This window comes from Protopterus annectens, chromosome 16.part0, assembly GCF_019279795.1.
Source record: "Protopterus annectens isolate FY-2018-M chromosome 16.part0, PAN1.0, whole genome shotgun sequence".
In the NCBI taxonomy this organism is placed as follows: domain Eukaryota; kingdom Metazoa; phylum Chordata; order Ceratodontiformes; family Protopteridae; genus Protopterus; species Protopterus annectens.
This window is the reverse complement of record NC_056750.1, coordinates 405,762,728-405,781,305: the sequence shown is the minus strand read 5'-3', so window position 1 is coordinate 405,781,305 and position 18,578 is coordinate 405,762,728.

Here is an 18,578-nt window from a genome sequence, read left to right as displayed (position 1 = left end):
TATAAGTAAAAACTAAGAGCTCTCATAAAATCATCCAAGGCAAATTTTGAGAGAAAAATGCCAAGGACTCAAAGACAATCATAAGGCCTTCTTTAGCTATGTTAGAAACCTAGGAGGAAACTCCCAGATATGCTCAGAATTAGTTCAAAATGATGTGAAGATTACTGAACCTACACACATTGCCAACATACTGGCTGACAGGTTCAGTGCAAACTTCCCCAAAGGAGAGATATCTATACCAGAGGATTGTAGCCCCAAACATCTCCAACGCCCAGGTGAGAACTGCTCTCTCCAAAGCAAAAACACAGCATCCATGGGACCGGATGGTATCCCCGGCTGTGTGCTCCACGAACTCAATGAGGAATTAAACCCACAGTTAGGACAGCTGTTTAATCTTAGCCTCACCTCAGGATACGTACCCAGGGAGTGGCGCACGGCGACTGTGGTCCCACTTCACAAGGGCGGTGCCTCCACCGACCCTGGAAATTACCGTCCCATTAGCTTGACAAGCCTTATCTGCAAAGCCATGGAGAGGATCATAATGGAACTCATAAATAAAGACATAGGGAACTTGCAGACTTTGGATCCAACCCAGTTTGGCTTTGTCAAAGGCAGATCATGCCTTTTAAACTTGGTTGACTTTTTCGAGACAGTCACCAAGGCCATTGATGAGGGAAAGGCAGTCCATACAGCCTACCTTGACCTGGCAAAGGCCTTCGACACAATACCCACTCAGGTATCATCGAAAAACTCATCAGCTTGAATGTAAACCCATACATCACAAGATGGGTTGCAAACTGGCTAAGTGACAGAACCCACAGGGTCAGAGTTGCTGGAGCCATGTCAGACTCAAAGCCTGTCACAAGTGGTGTCCCACAGGGCTCAGTCCTGGGTCCACTCTTGTTCGGCATCTACTTTTCTGAAGTACAAGCAAACGCAGGAGGGTTATGGCTGACAAAGTTTGCAGATGACTGCAAACTGGGCGCCATAGTCGAAAACACATCTGACACAAATATCCTTCAGAAGGGCCTCACAGAAATGGATAACTGGTGCCAGAGCCATGGCCTAAAGTTAAATGCCAAGAAATGCATAGTCATACCCTTCAGGAAAAACAAGGTTACCCCTAGCTACCATATAGGTGGCAATCCAGTGAGCACAGAAGAAGTCATCAGGGATCTGGGGACCCAGGTTGACAGTAGCCTTTTGTTTGACACTCATGTTGCTAAAGTAGTTAGGAAAACCTTCTACATTGCCCACCTGATCATGAAGGGATTCACATCTAGATCAAGGGAGGTCATCGTCCCCTGTACTCATCACTCATTAGACCTATGATTGAGTACAATGCCCCATTCGAATGTATCTGACCCGACACCTGCAGCAGCTGGAAAGGCCCCAAAAGTTCCTCACCAAAAGGATAAAGGGTCTCAAAAATATGTCTTATGCTGCCCGACTGAAAGAACTCCAGCTCTATTCAGTCTCATACCGCTTGCTCAGAGGTGACCTGTGCCTGACATATAAGGCCATGTCAAACCCAGATTTGATGAATATGCTTCACCTCAAAAAATCTAGATCCCTCAGAACCACAAGGGCGGGAGACTTAAACCTTGACACGGTTATTAATAGAACGTGCTAGAGGGACAGATTCATCACCCAGAGACTCCCTATGCTGTGGAACAAAATCGCGGTGCATGTGAGGCAGAGCACCTCGCTGGCTTTGTTCAAGAGGAATCTTGACCAATGGATGGGAGATCGCAGATATACCCCAGGGATTACTTCAGTGTCACTGCTTGACAGAGGCACAGCAAAATAATAGGCATAGTTTTATTCAAACTAAAGGGGTGGCGAAAGCCAAATAACTATGGGCTAGGCTTATAAATGCCCTTGGGCAGATAGCCTAGTATGAACCTATGAACCTATGACTGCTGTTGTGAGTAGCAGTGGATGGGAGGCTTGTTCCCATTGTGTCCATATTGGGGCCCATGGGGCTTCCACATCACAGGCCACACACACCATCCAGGGTGTTTACCCACCACATGTGTCATAAACCACCCCTGTTGGCTGTCCCCTATATCTACCAACCCTGACCACCTCCACAACTATACCTGCCATACTTCCCCATATTACCATTCCATACTTCACAGACAAGGGCAATATGGTCCCAACAAGGGGTTTACATGTGACATATGCTTCCATGTTTCACAAACTGACAGCTGTAGATATCTGTGTGTATTGCTATGTGAGCTGTTCCCTCACACATATCATGCAGCACTGTGGTGGTAATATAGGGGACATGTATTTACATACATATATGTGTGTGTTTGTGTATATGTAGACATGTGCATATAGGTCTATATCTATATATGTGTAGATGTATATATATGTCTAAACATGGGTATCTGTATATTTGTGGACATACATGTGTGTGTGTGTTTAAATATATATATATATATATATATATATATATATATATATATATATATATGTGTAGATATTCCCATTAACCCAGACACCAGGTATGGAACAGTTGCTTAGCAATCAGAACGCATGCATATATGGGACCACAGTGGTAATAATAACAGGATGCAGGTACATTGATGGCACCATGCCACCAATGTTGGAGTAATTCAACATAGCACATGCACAGAAACAGATTTAAATAATTATCAAACAATAGGACATATGTCCCAACATTACAGTGAAGTCATCACATACCAATTGAGTTGGGTATATAGTGTATTGTTGGAGATATGGTGAGGGGGAGAGAAAGATGGCAATTAACAACTAGTATATTCCTGTAGTTTGTATTACTTTCCTAGTCAGTGCTGTTATCTGTACTTTACAAGTATTACTACACTACCCTATTGCCTTAGTTTGGACAGTGATATGGCTGTCGACAACTATATACATGAACTGGTTTTACCTGCAGTATACACCTCTTACCTGGTATACCTGTGGAGGAATTATTTGTTAACACTGACTAACTGTTTCTACACATGCTCCCAGATTCCAGGTTGATGTTACGCACTTACCTGTCCATCCCTTTTTGCATGGACTCTGGTCATGTCTTGACCACATGCAGGTGAATCAGGACTTATGTAGACTATTGCCCTCTTCAACTTTTAGTGACTTACAACACTCTTATACACGATTTCCTAGACAGTTTGCTTATGTTGCACAGTGTGGGTGACAGTGATGAGTAATACCTTATTATTCAGAGCAACTGCAACACTAACAATGCCATACAATACCAAAGTAAAAAGTACCAGTACAGGGTATCACTCTTTTATTTCTGGACACAGTGTTTGTATCTGATGGACTTGTGGGAGCAATGTTTGTTAGCACTACCTGAATGTTGCCACACAAAGTACCAGATTTCACATTAGTATTATGCACTTACATCTCACTCTGTTACTGTACACACTCTGGTCACAGCTTGACAACATGGGGGTGTAGATGGGACATACTTGGCTTATTACTCTCATAACAGTTTGGGGAATCGCTAGAGTGACGGGTTTGCTCTTATAGATGTGTGACAATCAGTTGTATTTCTTGTTTGCAGCCTATACATCTGGGATCATCCCACTGATTTCCCAGGGGTACACAGTGACAGGCAGCAGATATGGGCCAATATACTGGACATTCTGGACATATCTGTACAGTTGTGGGGTATGATTATGTATGCAGACTACTACCACTCCCAGGATTCGAACCATGGCTGTGTGTGCTAAAAATACAACAGTTCATGTCTCAGTTGCATGATCTATTTGGATTTTGTTGTCTGTCTTTTCACTGTTTTCTATGTCTCTCTCAGTTGTACTAGCTGACCTCTGGGGATTACACCAGTCATATGCAGACATTCCTACACATTTTTTATTTATGTTGCACAGTATGGGTAACGGTGCTTAATACAACAGTACCATTAAGTGATTGCAAGTCTACATTACCATATAATGCCAGAGTAAACACATGCAGTACACAAGTTAGACCTTCATTGTCAGGCTATTATACTTTTATTTACATACAACCTATATGAGACTCTTCTTGGAATATTCTCTGGTGTATGCTGTACTTGCCTTAAACAGTGCAGGTTTTATACAGGCAATTAACTTACTAATAATGTTAGATTTATTTCCTATGACACTACATGCAAGAGTATTACTAACCTGCCTAGTGTCGCAACCTCTCCAAGCAACGTCCATAGGCCTCCTGGTTTACAGCTCGCTCACTTGCTGCTGTGAAGGTCATAAGAGGAATATTTAGCCATATCTATCCATAATATACATGAGCTGGCAATTATTAAACAGGTAGTGGAGTGATACTTACACACTACTGGGACCTCCCTTGTCATCCTAGCCTCTTGGATCCACTGATCCAAGAAATCCCCCTTTCGCCTCTTCAGGTCGGCATAGTGATGCCTGACCTACTCACCAGTTCAGGGTATGCCAGTGGCACTGGTGAGGTCATGAGCAAGATGGTCCCAGGCTTCCGCTTTATTTTGGGAACCCTGGTACTGGCCCTGTAGCAGTCTCTGCTCATGATCTTTGACAAGGAGTCCTGCCATGACTCTGGACTCCTGGATGTCCCAGTGCTACGCCCAAAAGTGCACTCCCTCTCCCATTCCAGACATGGTGCCTGCAAGGTTCATAGGTTCATAGGTTCATACTAGGCTATCTGCCCAAGAGCATTTATAAGCCTAGCCCATAGTTATGTGGCTTTCGCCACCCCTTTAGTTTGAATAAAAAACTATGCCTATTATTTTGCTGTGCCTCTGTCAAGCAGTGACACTGAAGTAATCCTTGGGGTATATCTGCGATCTCCCATCCATTGGTCAAGATTCCTCTTGAACAGGGCCAGCGAGGTGCTCTGCCTCACATGTACCGGGATTTTGTTCCACAGCATAGGGAGTCTCTGAGTGATGAATCTGTCCCTCCAGCACATTCTATTTATAACCGTGTCAAGGTTTAAGTCTCCCACCCTTGTGGTTCTGTGGGATCTAGATTTTTTGAGGTGAAGCATATTCATCAAATCTGGGTTTGACATGGCCTTATATGTCAGGCACAGGTCACCTCTGAGCAAGCAGTATGAGACTGAATAGAGCTGGAGTTCTTTCAGTCGGGCAGCATAAGACATATTTTTGAGACCCTTTATCCTTTTGGTGAGGAACTTTTGGGGCCTTTCAAGCTGCAGCAGGTGTCTGGTCAGATACATTCAGAATGGGGTATTGTACTCAATCATAGGTCTAATGAGTGATGAGTACAGGGGGACGATGACCTCCCTTGATCTAGATGTGAATCCCTTCATGATCAGGTGGGCGATATAGAAGGTTTTCCTAACTACTTTAGCAACATGAGTGTCAAACGAAAGGCTACTGTCAACCTGGGTCCCCAGATCCCTGATGACTTCTTCTGTGCTCAGTGGATTGCCACATATATGGTAGCTAGGGGTAACCTTGTTTTTCCTGAAGGGTATGACTATGCATTTCTTGGCGTTTAACTTTAGGCCGTGGCTCTGGCACCAGTTATCCGTTTCTGTGAGGCCCTTCTGGAGGATATCTGTGTCAGATGTGTTTTCGACTATGGCACCCAGTTTGCAGTCATCTGCAAACTTTGTCAGCCATAACCCTCCTGTGTTTGCTTGTACTTCAGAAAAGTAGATGCCGAACAAGAGTGGACCCAGGACTGAGCCCTGTGGGACACCACTTGTGACAGGCTTTGAGTCTGACATGGCTCCAGCAACTCTGACCCTGTGGGTTCTGTCACTTAGCCAGTTTGCAACCCATCTTGTGATGTATGGGTTTACATTCAAGCTGATGAGTTTTTCGATGATACCTGAGTGGGGTATTGTGTCGAAGGCCTTTGCCAGGTCGAGGTAGGCTGTGTGGACTGCCTTCCCCTCATCAATGGCCTTGGTTACTGTCTCGAAAAAGTCAACCAAGTTTAAGAGGCAGGATCTGCCTTTGACAAAGCCAAACTGGGTTGGATCCAAAGTCTGCAAGTTCCCTATGTCTTTATTTATGAGTTCCATTATGATCCTCTCCATGGCTTTGCAGATAAGGCTTGTCAAGCTAATGGGGCAGTAATTTCCAGGGTCGGTGGAGGCACCGCCCTTATGAAGTGGGACCACAGTCGCCGTGCGCCACTCCTTGGGTACGTATCCTGAGGTGAGGCTAAGATTAAACAGCTGTCCTAACTGTGGGTTTAATTCCACATTGAGTTCATGAAGCACACAGCCGGGGACACCATCCGGTCCCATGGATGCTGTGTTTTTTGCCTTAGTGAGGGCGGTTCTCACCTGGGCATTGGAGATGTTTGGGGGGGCTACAATCCTCTGGTATAGATATCTCTCCTTTTGCGGGGGAGGGGGGGGGAGTTTGCACTGAACCTGTCAGCCAGTATGTTGGCAATGTGTGTAGGTTCAGTAATTTTCACATCATTTTGAACTAATTCTGAGCATATCTGGGTGTTTCCTCCTAGGTTTCTAACATAGCTAAAGAAGGCCTTATGATTGTCTTTTGAGTCCTTGGCGATTTTTCTCTCAAAATTTGCCTTGGATGATTTTATGAGAGCTCTTAGTTTTTTACTTATAATGATCAAAGGTGTCTTACCTTTCAAGGATTTTGCTCTATCTTGTAGTAGCTTCCTCCTTTTGTTGTAGAGCTTGTTTATAGCTGGGGTCCACCAGACTGGACGCTTGCCTTTGGTACAGAGAGTCTTAGTTTTGTTTGGGATTGCCTGATCCATGCAGTCCTGTAGGTGCTGGTAGAAGGCATTTGTAAGTGATTCAGCGGTTTGAGTAATGTTTACCACTGGCTCAGGGGCCTTAAAGGAGACCACACTAGTTTTTAGAAGTGTGAAATCAGCTTTTGAGAAGTTTTTCACTGTGGTCTTTTTTGTTTCAGGTGGGGGCGGGATGAGGACCTCCAGCGAGATTAGTTTATGATCTGATCTCACCAGTGAGACCAGGGGAAGCTACAACCAGTTATGAGATGTATTCCTGCCTGTTGGGTTTAAATAGGGCCTATTTCTGCACTTTGTTGTGATTGGACGGTTTTGAAAAGGCTAAGCTATGGGCAAACCTGCTTACATAAGGTTGGCATTGTTTAAATGGGTATACCAGTGGGAAAATTGAGTTAGCTGGCCTACACATTGCTTACACCTACTAAGCTGGCCTGTGCAATGCTTAGTGTTGCTTAATATTTAGTTTGCATTATATTTGCTTTTTGGCATTAATTTATTATTCATTACATGTTAAATATATGTCTGGTATCCATGATTCATGTGTACATACACTGTATGGAGTCCTTGTGTTTATTAGGGGACTTCAACACTTTATTACAATTACACCTCACATCTGGGCTTACTGCAGTACTCCAGTTCACATATTTATGTTATGTAGTAGGTTATAGAACATAAGACTGTATATAGATTCCTTTCACATGTTCAGTTTGATTTTTACTATAATGAGGGTTTGTTTGGTGATACCTTAATTTTATGTACTGCTGTGATGGCTTAGTGGTTAACTACTGAGACTATAGTGTACAGGGTCCTGGGTTCAAGACCTGCAAAGGCTGTTGATTTCGTTTCTGGCCAGAACACCGGATGTTGCATACATAGTGATTAAGGCACTTTTAAGTACTTGTAAATGGGTTTGCATGAAGGTAAGCATTGCTAACCTCCGGTTGCTTATGCCTACAGAGAGTTAGCTTCAGTATTGCTTAACCTGTGTGCACATTACTTACCCCCACGCAAACGGGCTTAAACCCACTTACTCCTGCTTAAATATGCTTAGACTTGCTTACTAGTGCTTACTCCCACTTACCACTGCAGTAATTTAGACAGTAATGTGTAATGTTTCTTGGGAAGGTGGGGGATTTGAAAGTTGTATAGAGTTACCATTCATTACACATTTTACCTTACATTTGTATTCCTGATTCCTGTGTACATATATTGTATCGGGGCACATGATTATCTGTGGCCATTGCAACATTATGACACTGAGACCTCACATCTGCATTTAATGCAGTATTCCAGTTCACAAATATATGTTATTTCGTAGGTTATGCACCTAAAATATTGGTCATAAAGTGATTTGACATGGAAAATGGAATGTGCTGCAATGGGACTCAAACCAGGAATGACTACTCGTAAGGCGAATGTTCTGCCCACTACACTATTGCTGTACTGCTTCATTTGCATATATCTTGCTTTTTATCCTCTTGTGCCATTTAAGCTGCATTAACCGTAGCTAAGCAATGGGCAAACCCGCCCACCTATGGTTCAATTTCATCTGTTTCAAAAAAAAAAAATTTATATTTTTGTTTTAACTATTGCTCTTGTATTTGTGGGGAGATGGTGGGGATATGCATACACCAACGAGTGGTCTCACTCATTCTTTTTGGACTTGTCTGCTGTTCTTAATGCAGGGGCATGTATATTATGAAAGTTCTGCTCTCAAACACGCCCCCTGCACTCTTACATGCTCCATGTAAGATTAAGAGCTCAGGCAGCGCGCCTTCATTAATATGCATGGCGTGCTGCCATCAAGCTCCTAAACGGCTGCTTCCATGCAGGACTAAGGTAGTCCTGCACAGAAGGATAGTAAATCCAGGGGTATGTTAATGAACTGATTCAACTGGGTCCTTTTCAGCCACTGGCTGGAAGACATAACATTAAACAAAGTAACAGCGAACATTATATTAGGCTATAACTTGATAAACTGACACATTACGTAAACCACCATTATACTGTAAACTGTAACATAAGAAACATAAAGTGCATGTAGTCAAAAAAAAAATAGGAGAAACTGTAAAATGCATAGTTGAAAAGACAGCAATGTAATATTGATAGTAATAAAATAGATGAACAGAACTAATGTAGTTAATTAATGCAGTGCAACCAACATACTATATATACATACATATATATATATATATATATTTATATATATAAATATATATATATATATATATACATATATATATATATATATATATATATATATATATATATACATATATATATATATATATATATATATATATATATATATATATATATATATATATATATATATATACACACACACACACACACACACACACACACAATTCCGGCTTTGTTGAGGTGTCTTAACCCACTGGCCGATTCATGCAGGAATGGGCATGACCAGTATGATTGACAAGCACAAAGCTGATGATGTAATACGTAAATGTGGCATGACTGGCACTGCATGCAGACTTGCCAGTGACATCAGGAATATTAATTGATAATCATAGTTTACCGTTTTCCTCAAAGTACTGCAATCTTGGTTGTACATTAATATATATTCAGGGGGAAGTGAAGGGGAAAAAAGTAATAATTGTGTGAGAAAGTGCTCCTCTTTCTGACTCTCTGCTGTGACTTTTAGTGCTTAAATTTTGAGAAGTTTGAACCTTTGGATAAATGGTAAATTAATGTATTTTTTTGCAAAACATTAGGAAAACAAGCATTCATAGAGTTTGGAGTGGTTACAGTAACTTATTACATAACAGGAATAAGTACATTAAGATGTTTTTCCAGCTTTCTCATTGCTCTTGGAATGATTGGACTCTCCTGCCACAGTAACTTACACTTCCAACCAGAAGTTTAATATGAAGACTTTGTGTTAGCATGCGTTTTCTGAAAGATATGGAGTCTAAAACTCAAATGCATGTCATTATTTAGTAACTTTACTCCTCAGATCAGCCCAATGATTTGTCAGAAAACCGTAAAGTTTATAAGGAACAGACTAAAAATATGAGGCAAAAATGTGAACATTATACAAAAATCTGGATAGTTAAGAGGTATGCTTCTAGCAAGAAGCAGGGGGTCATTCACAACAAAAACCTATCCCCCTTCTTGAGTTAATCCCATTGGCTTTTGACTTTAATCCTTAGTGATTTACAAGAAAGCCAAAATTTTATGAGGGGCAGGGCAAACATTTGAGTAAAAATCAGGGACAGATAAAAACTTTCCCACCTCCACATCATAACTATCCAGCTGAAAAGTATCTTGCTAAAAGAGGTTCTGGTACAGGTGTTGGCGCAGGAGTGTGCTATGCAAAATGTCTTAGTAATGATACAGCCAGCTCTTGAAGTCAACCTTCTGTCTCCAAAATCTGTAATGCTTCTTGTTCTAAGTGAAGGGGAGCAAATGCACAAAATGCAGAACACTTCCAGAATTTCAAGTAAGAACCTCACAGCAGGGCTTTGTTTTACTTTCTTAACCCATCAGCCATTTAAATAAAAAAAACACTAAAAATATTTATGTTGCCCTGTGTCTGTTTAATGAATTAAGAAGTCCACGATATGTGCTTGGTTATCCGGATGAATATTCATGTGGATGAGAAACACAGGAAAATGTGTATTCATGGATGAGCTGTAATATCAGCCTGCTCCTGGGTGTTGGGCGGGGCATGCTACTGTGCATCTGGTGAGTTAAGACACTTTAACAAAGCCACAATTCCTAGTATTGGAAAGCCCGGACAGTTTTGTTTGTGGACTACAACACCTTGCTAGAGGCAATTGAACTGTAGTGGCAAATTAAACTTAAAGCAGACATGCTTCCAGGTCTCAATGGGAACCTTAATGTAAGGTGCGCACTGAAAGGGAGGAAGTGATGCAAGCAATCCCTAGCTTCACAGGGGACCTTTATATAAGATGCGTACTAAAAGGAAGGAAGTGATATAATCAATCCCTAACTTCACACACTTACCTATTTTTGTAAAAAAACTCTGTATTCTCACAACTTCATTCACATTTCTGAAGAAGTTTGACCTGTAACCATGAAATGAATGAAAGTGCTCAAATGTTGATGTAATATTTATCTTGAATATGCATGTAATCTCCGAAGCATACAGCTTTTTTTCCATTAATATATAGACTAATTGAAAACCAGATTACTGTTATGTTGCATTTTTAGTCGACTAACTGAATTAGCTAGTAAGTTTCTAAGTTCGTCCATTTTCAAATAGAGGTTTATAATTTTTATATATGTGTGTGTGTGTGTATATATATATATATATATATATATTTATATATATATATATATATATATATATATATATGTGTGTGTGTTTGTATGTGTGTATATATATATATATATATATATATATATATATATATATAGCCATATCTATAGTGTTGCAGCACTGGTGAGTATATGAGAACAAATATTAATAACATGTATAATTGCTATACTTGACATCTGGTGACTAGAAGGATAAATATGAAGTGATAGGATTGTTTATCAGACAGTATGAATAAAGGATTAATAACGGTGTGATGAAAGCAAGAGTAAGCTGCGGTGTTTTACAGAAATTGAGTTAGCCTTGTTCTAAAGTCTTTGTGAATGAGTCACAAATTCTGCTGTTGTTTGGGAGAGAAACCCACAGTCTGATGCTTAAGATGGAGGAGAGATGGTTAGTTGTTAACAGATTATTTTTTCTAGCAATGTTGCATTTTCAGAAAATAAATGATACTGACGTTGTGAGGCTTTTACTAACAGTTTAGGTTTCAGTAGAGGTAAGGGATCCTTCTAGAGTGTTTTGTGGTCATTGTAGGAGAAGGTCAGCATGCTGTTTTACAGTAAGCTGCTTTGCTGGCTTTAAAGGTATATAGTGGTACTCTGCACAGGGATTGAGAGTGAAGTTCAAATTTCTTTTACAAATGAGTTCCAATTCAGAATGTTCTTGGATGCATAATTAAGAGGAGTTAAGTCATATTCTGGTTAAGGCAGCAGAATGGATTCACCTAATGCAGCTCTACCTTCAGAGGCGAGGAACTGGCCGATTTTCCTACAAGTGGAAATGGTAGAATTAACTCTTACTTACTATCTATTTCTGTGAGTAGATATAGAGAAGGATCAACTGTTAGGCCTGAATATCTGAGATTAGACAAACAAGAAATAATATCTTTCTTGTAAGTACAAAGAGCCAGTAGGAAAGGCAACTTCATTTGTTTTTGTTTAATAAAGTGCATTAGTTTACTTTTCTTGGCACATAAAAGTTTCTTAGCTAGTAGCCATATGGAAAACCTATTTCAGATGGTAGGTTGGTTGCTTAGGACTGTTTATGGTCTTGAGAATTATAAAAAATACTAGCTTATCTGCATGACTGTGGTGGTGGGGCTGCGGTAGCGTTGTCGCCTCACAGTAAGACGTTGTCCTGTTCGATTCTCAGCTAAAGCGTCTTCTGTGTGGAGACATGCGTGAATGGGTGTTCCTTCGTTGATGGTTATGCGTCAGGGCTGGCAACTCAGCATGTAAAAATCTACTGCCAATTATTAGCGGACCGGAGTTCCGCTGTGGCGAACCCTAACCGTGAAAAGCCAAAAGACACAACAACAACTAGCTTATCTGCATAAAGAATTATGTTTGATTAGCGGAGATCTAAGGAAATGTAGTTAATGAATTGTCTCAAAGAAACAGAGCAACCAACTTAGCCTTGGGGGACACTGGGTCTGAGGGGCTGAAGGAATAAGACAAAATTGTTTGTCTAACTCTGAAAAACCTTTCAGAAAAGTACCAAGAAAGCTATTTAATGGTGCAGGACCCAACACTTTGGAGGTAAGAGATTACAGTAGGTGAGTATGATTGACTTTGTCACAGGATTTAAATAACTTCATGAATATGTTTCATGTTAATTTAGTGCTGTTTCCATTAGTTATTACATTGTTTGTTACTGTTACTAGGACAGTTAGTGTAATTTTTACCTTTAGAAAGCTATGCTGGTAATGGGATAGACTGTTATATTTATAAAGGAAGTCAGTTTGCTGGTTGTATACTGCTTTTGCAAGAAGCATAGCTAAGTGTGGGAGTATTGGCTTATAACTGGAAGTGCAGGTTGGTGTGTTACATTTAGACATGGTCACAATCAGTGCTTCCTTTCATAGTTTGGAGAAGGTATGCTGTGTGAAGGATACATTAGAGGCATGCTACATGTGGAGTTATTTCACTAAAAGTCTGATGAACAATGGCAATAGACTATCAGAACATGCAACTGGTTGCAGGTAGGGCATCATTGTGCAAAATAGTTTGGATAATATCCTCAGGACTGGGTGTTTGTTAGCATGCTTGCTTCACTCATAAATGTCCTTTCAAATGGAATGGAGGAAGATAAGCCTCTACAGGAATACATATGGGGAGATGTCATAATTCTGTGAAGAGTGTGCAAATCTTTTAGGAAATTTGGCAGAGGTAAAATATAGAGGTAGCATGCCTATTTTGAATGGCCACATATGGTATAGATGCTCCTCCAGAATTGTTTGGGACTTGCAAAAAATTATGTTCATAAGTTGTGAAGGTAAGTTGCTTTTAGTTGTTTAATGTCTTTTTTTTCCTAGTTATGGAGGGTGTTGCATTTGATGCAGTCCTCAAAGGAACTGGTATTTTTCTAGGTGACCAGGCATGCATCTCTTGATTTGAGAAGTGAACCATAGTTCAGTAATCATTCAAGGTAAATGTGTTTCTTTGTGGAGCCATTTACTCATTGGGAAGAACTGCTGTTGGATACGAAGTAGGACAGTGGCCAGGATGAGCACTAGTGGTTTGGTGCAATTCTCTCCAGTTATGAGTGCTAAGGGTAGTAGGTTGGTATGGAAAAGACTGGGTAATGATTCCATCACAGTCATTGATGTTGTGAGGGCATTCTTGAGCTGCAGTAATTTTATCAGGCTTATTATTTATAAGAGGGTAACATTTGGTCTTGTTGGCTCATTTAATAATTGGAAAAGGTTAGGGCTAGCAAAATGGCTATTTAATTCAGGGACAGAGGGCTTAGAATGTTCGCATTACAGTCTCCTAGAATTAGAAAGTTGTTTTTATTTTATTTTTAAGGGTGCTTAGGAAGTCTGTTAAGGCTGTGTAGGAGACTGGTAGTAGAATGGAGGTATAGGCAATGGTTATGTTTTGTTTTTGTTTTTGGGAGGTGAAGGTTTATTATGATTCATTTAGGGCCAAATTCATCTTTAGAGGGAGAAATACTATCATATGATGATCAATATAATGTTTAATGAGAAACATTACTCCCTGACCTGCTCTAATCATAAATCACTGTAGTGGAGGAAAGGGGGATGCCCATTCCATGAGGTAGGTTTCAACCATGTTTTGCAGAAAACTAGGATGTCTAAGTCATTTGCTTCTATCAGCATCCTACCTTCAATTCTTTCTTTATATATTGGATTTCGGTCTGTACTGTAGTTATATTGCAGTGTTGCAGGACATCATTTATGCCATGTGTTTAATTCTTTTATGACTATACCAGACCTACTAAAATGCATTGAATGACTACTCCTAGGGCTGCACAGACTTCTTGTTCTGTTGTATTGGACAATCCTGTCAATGACATAGAGTGGCCTACTGTAAGGGCATTAAAACTGTATGTAGACATTAAATCCTATAATGGTCATCATGTTGATCATTACTGCAGTAGTCTTCGCAATATGGGCTATAACTGCCCAAGGCTATATCATCTGTTCTTGCTTTCAGAACTTCAGGGTACCTTCCACATGGCCATACCATTAATCTAAGCTGGCTAATAAGACATGTTTGGGTGTCAAGCCCTTTAGAGCTTTCTTGCTATTGAAGAGAGCATTCCTCTGCAGGTGTTCAAGGATTGACAGTCGGCATGTGTTTTTCCTTTTTGGGGAAAAACGCTCCAGATTAAAAATAAAAATGTGCCATTGTACTTTTTTTAAGTTCGTGTTTTGTGTTTTAACAGGGTGTAATAAAACTTAGCTGTACTTTTAAATGGGAGCACACTTTTTCCTGTCAGTTTAAAAATTGTTTAAAATAATTGAAAAATGTTTTTTTCTGTAGAGAAATGGTGACTATTTTCCTTTTTGGGTCTGACAAAGTTCTTATAAGTACTTTTTACTGTGTTTTTGGGGTCAAGTGATTTTTAAAGACTTTCAATTTTTACTGGCTTTTGCTGCTTATTTCTCCTGGTAAAGTGGCACCATTTTCTGCTTGACAATGGAGCAAACTATTGGTCACATGCTTGTTCCTTCTTCCAGCAACAAAAAAGAAAAGTTAAGCAGACAACCTTTGCCACCACAGCAGGCTAGTAATTTGCCTCAGCTGTAGGTGCTGTGGCTACAGCTTGCTCCTCAGAGTACACAACATTTACCTAGGATACCTGTAATGTAGCACCTACAGCCACTATGGACCAGGGGTTAACCGCATCCTCTTCAGCTGTCTCCTCAATGGGCAAGGAAGAACCACTCTTGTCATTCCTGGGAGAAGGAACAGGGATGACTTCTCTGGTTGTTCAGAATGTGCCCATCTTTGGGGAATCTGCTGCTACCATTAAGAATATTGTTGTCCCCATTTTTCCTGTCAAAAAGAGAGCAAAAACTAAATGTGTATTTATTTATTCATCAAATTTTCTTATACAGGAGTAGTTTACAGAGTATGGATCAACGTTTAATTCAGGCTGTTGAGTTTTCTTATAAGGTGGTCTCTGGTAAAACAAAATGGGATACTTTTTTTTCTTGAAGAAATTCAAGATTCTGAATTTGGACAGGAAGATGAACGAACAGATACAAGGTTTTCTCAATTTTTTTATTCAGTCTCAGAGGAGAGCTCATGTGAAGGGTTTTCTTTCTCTGAGACTATTTCCAGAATGGGCCAGTGTTTTCAATGGAGAGCACTGAGATTTCTCACTCCCTTAGAAAATACTTTGAGCTGTTACAGAACCTTCACATATTCCCCCATTTCTGTCAGGTGTGGAGGATGTGTGTGTCACTATATGCACTTTTCCTAATAGTCTGCTGCCCCGAAAATGGTATAAAGAATGTATGAAGCTCCTCAGTCTTTTATATTTTTATGCACTCTTCCCAAAACTGACACAGCAGCTATAGCTTTAGTTAATCCTACTGCTGTTAAACATTTAGTTAATTCCGATCCTACTCTTTCTGACAAGGATGGGAATATTATTGATAAGTATAGGAAAAAGTATATTCTTTTGCAACTTTGATTTTCAGAATATTGAATTGTCGGGCTCGTATGTTAAAGTTTGTTCTGACTAATTGTGAAAGTATGAGAAATATTTTGTCTGCCATTTCTTCTTGTGAGGAAAAATCTTCTTTAAATAATTTAGTTTCTTCCATGTTACAAGTCACAATTTGTTTAGTGTGTGTGGCTAACTCACTTGGTACTGTTTTAAGGAGGTTTGCCTAGCTGCCTTCTCAGAACCCCACAGATGATGTGAAAAATGAGATTTTAAATTCTCCTTTGGATAGTGATTTATTTTTTGGTTCCAGTGCTGCAGAGGTTATCGACATGTGTGGTGAAAGGGGTAAGTTGATGAAGAGAATCACTTTACAAATTTTATAAGGGATTCTCTAACCTATCATCCAGTTTTGGGAAAAAACAAAATAAACACTCTCAACAAAATGTTGGTAAACAGAAAAATAAAATGTCAGAATGACTAATTAAAGGACTGTGTACCTCCCCACCCTGACGGTCCCTTTTCCTTTCAGAAAGTCTGAATCTCCACTTTTCTCTTTAGAGATAGATATTCAGACAAATTGGTTCTGAACATCATTCATCAAGGTTACAGATGGCAGTTCGAGGAAATCCATTCTTCACAGGATGCCATTCCTCTTCCACCTAACCAGACTCCTTTTTTCCCCTGCCCTTCAATGCATGCTGTCCCAGGGAGGGATAGAACCAGTTTCCCTTTCCCAGGTTGGAAGAGGTTTTTATTTAAGGATGTTTTTAGTGCCAACATGAGAAAATACTTGGAGACCAGTTCTGGATGTTTTTCTCCTAAACCTGTTTGTGATAGGCCCAAGTTCAAAATGATGATAGCTTCACAACCTATTATCTCTTCTTTCTCATTTAAATTTTCTGGTAAGACTAGATTTAAACTGTTATAATGACATCTCTATTCATCCAGACTTCAGGCATTTATTAAGGTTTTTTGTGTGCCTGTATCACATTATTAGTTTTCTGCCTTACCTTTTGGACTATCCAGTGAACCAAGAATGCTCATGAAGTGCCTATCTTCAGTTATAGCTCATTGCAGCCTATGGGGTATTCACATTTTTTTCCATATTTAAATGACTTATCTTTGCAGAATCTTTTTCAAAGTGTCAGGAATCTCTCACTTGGGTGAGAGATCTCTTACACAAGCTGAGATTCCAAGAGAACATTCAAAAGTCTTTTTTGACTGCTTCACACAGGATTGTGTTTCTGGGATGTTAGCTAGACACCTCAGTTCAAAAAGCTTTTCTTCCACAGGAAAAAATAGACCTATATCTAGATCTATTTCTAAGGTTTTTCACTCGGACTTCAGCCACTGTGAGGGAATAACTCAGGATTTTGGTTCCCAGGTCATCTATGATTCTCATGATACCCCTAGCAAGACTCCATATGAGAAATATACAATGGTATCTGAAGTCTCTTCGGTCACAACATCAGCATCTTTTGTCTTTTTGTCTTTTCAAATCCCAGTGCTGGGGTTTGTCAGAAAAGAAATCACTTAGTGGAGACAGCAAATTTCCCTAAATCCAGCTCCCACTTTTCCCTCTCTGCTCCAAACCAGTTAGTCATCATAGATACCTTAGACTTTGCTTGGGGAGTAGTTTCAAGAGGGATAAAAGTAAAAGGTCTGTGGAACACCAAAGACAGATGCAAGCACATAAGTTTAAAAGAGATTCTTGTCTTGGTCAAGGCACTCTATTTTCTGAATTCTATTTGGTCCCTTGGACGTCTTCAAGTTGTTATAGACAATACCACAGTCATGTGGTACATCAACAAGCAAACGGGAGCCAGGTCGTATACCTTTGCAGACTAGCTGTGTTAGTTTGTGATATAGCTTCACAGGTCATTCTCATCTGTTAAAGCAAAACTGTGCGGCAGACAAGCTAGTCAGGACAAGGGCAGACCCTTAAGAATGGAAACTAAATCACGGGTATTGTAAGATATGATCCATCTGTGGGGAGTTCCCCAAGTTGATGTATTTGCCTTCTCTATGCACAATCAGCTGGCAAGATTCTGCTCCAGGACTCCACGCAAAAAGCCTGGAAGGCAGATGTCTCTTCCTTTCTTTGGACAAGAATGTTCCTATATGCTTTTCTACCCTTTCCATTGATATCCAGGGTATACCTGAAGTTTCAGAAGGAATCCTCAAGATCATTGTGGTAACTCCCTTCTGGCAGAGACAACAGTCATACTTCCTGCTTTTGGAAATGGCCAGGGGTAATTACCACAGGCTTCCTCTCAGAATGGTTCTACTCACACAAGCTCAGGGGTGCTTGATGCACCCTGACCACAATCAACTTCACCTTACTACCTGGATGATAGGATCTTAATTCCCTTTAGGCACATGTTTACTGAGGATGTGCAACAAGTACTACTGGAGGGAAGGAAGCCTGACACTAGAAAATCATGTATTAGCAAATGGGAAAAGTTTTTAAGTTGGTGCCAGCAACATAATGAGCACTCATTCAGGGCTAGTATTTTTTCTGATTTTACAATATTTGTGTGAGTTACTATCCTATGGCTTTTCTTACTCCTCTATCGAGGTTCATTTACTATCCATTTCAGCACGTCTGCCCA